This window comes from Benincasa hispida, unplaced genomic scaffold (genome assembly GCF_009727055.1).
Source record: "Benincasa hispida cultivar B227 unplaced genomic scaffold, ASM972705v1 Contig449, whole genome shotgun sequence".
Taxonomy (NCBI): Eukaryota; Viridiplantae; Streptophyta; class Magnoliopsida; order Cucurbitales; family Cucurbitaceae; genus Benincasa; species Benincasa hispida.
The window spans coordinates 110321-112425 of record NW_024064860.1 but is presented as its reverse complement, the minus strand read 5'-3'; positions in this window follow the sequence as shown (position 1 = coordinate 112425).

Genomic DNA, 2105 nt, shown 5'->3' with positions numbered 1-2105 from the left:
TAATAGTTAGCCTTCTGACTTTCCTTTAAGGTGTCTTATCCCAGTCCATTAACTGTTTATTTTAAATATACATATTATGTATGTTCTATATTATATGTTGTATTGTATGTCATACAGTTTTAAAACCCACCATAGGTTATGCATTTATATTCATGCATCATCTTATATTATAAGTGTTATAATATATGTATGTGCATGATTTAAATTATAAAGTATGCTCATGCATCATATAGTATAAATGTTATAGTAAATGTATGCATGCATTATAGCATTTCCATGCATTATTTATATTATAAGTGTTATAATATATGGTTGAATGTATGTATGGAAAGTATGCTATAGTATGATTCATTACCTAGTTATATAATTGTATTGTATATTAGGAATGAATGGAGATTGCATGAAGCATGACATTACCTTAGGCTAATTTATAAATGTTATGATTAACTAAAGTATGTCAAGCATGCAATGGATGTTTTAATTGTTTAATTTATTTACAATCTTTATAATTCAATGAAATTAGAAATAAAATCAATAACTAAGAGTTGTTTGCAAACCTTAGGTTATAATCATTTTTTAAAATTGTTTTAAAATATGATTGAGATAGACCTAAGTTCACAAATTTCTAATGAGACTAGAAATTCGATTATTTTATTTTAATGTGTTTAATATAATTAAATTAATTTCAATAAAAGATTAAATTTGTAACAAATATATCTATAAGGGATCTTTTTTCTATGGTAGGTTCTGTCTAGGCTGATGTACTTAAGATGACGAAAATGTCGCACCCCTATCTGAGAACCTACCTGGAAAGGTGAATTAGATAGATTTGCTACAAGCATGGAATTGTTGATTAACATTTGTTAAAGTGTTTATTGAATATTAATCAAAATTGTTTAACTTTCTAAAATAAGTGTTACTTTCGGGCAAACTTAAACAATCACTTAGTAGAAACAATTAGCTGTATTTTTCCTAAGTTAATTAAAACCTAGGTTGTTAAAATACTTAGTGGAATGAAAAGATGTATATGATATGTCAATTTTTCCTCTAACGTTACTTCTGTAATATTCACATTGTGACACTCATGCTTAGCCTTAAGGTGCCCTGGGAGAGTCCCCCCTCGGATGGTGTTTGCATGGGTCAATATCAAGCTTAATGTAGAGAGTATTTATAGTAAGTGGGAGAGAGATGTGTGTCAACATGTTCTACGATCTTTTTCATTGGTTCGCACCGTGAGATTTTCTTGCATGGCCTCGAGGTGCCCTGGGGGCGTCCCCCCTCAGATGGTTTGTGTAGTAGGTCAATATCAAGGCAAACTCCAGATATGGATAGGATCACTTTAGTTTTTGTCCCAATCAGTTTTTCCTTCGATTGGCTCATTGGGCGGAACCTCGGGTCTAAAATGGAGGGTCACACTTAAAGGAAATTATTAAGCAAGTTAATGATTTATTGACCAAATAAATGATGATTGACTGTTATAGGAATAAAAGTTATTCTGGTGTAATGATTGGTTGAGAGTGTCTCAATTAAGTGAAGGGACAACTGACTACCCTTCGGCTGCTTTTGTCCTAAATCACTAAAGCATCATTGCAAAATTAGATGTAATTGGGGTTCATTTAGCTTTTGCTAAAACTGATTGGATTTTTTAAGAGTTATGCTAAAATCTATTATAGATCAATGTGTTTATTTTCCAAAAAATATGTCAAATAGCGTTTTTCCGTTATTTGCCTTTTCTAGTTTGACCGATTTCAATTCCGCGACATGGTAAGAATCCATTAAAACGTTTGTCGTGGTAAACGACCTCAAAATTTTCATGACCGAGGAATGTCCTCAAGTCCCAACCCCTGATGCACCATGAAATGTTTATGATGCATATGAGGTGTGGATGAAGGCTAATTCTAGTGCCCAAGTTAATATTTTGGCAAGCATACCCGATGCATTGACTAAAAGGTTTGAGAACATGGTCATTGCACATGAGATCATGGAATCAATACGAGAATTATTTGAACAAAAGTTCTCATGATTCAAGCAAAACAGGATTGATGATAATGAAACCAATAGTGTCCGTTCACAAGATAATCTCCAGTCAATATTGAATGTCAAGG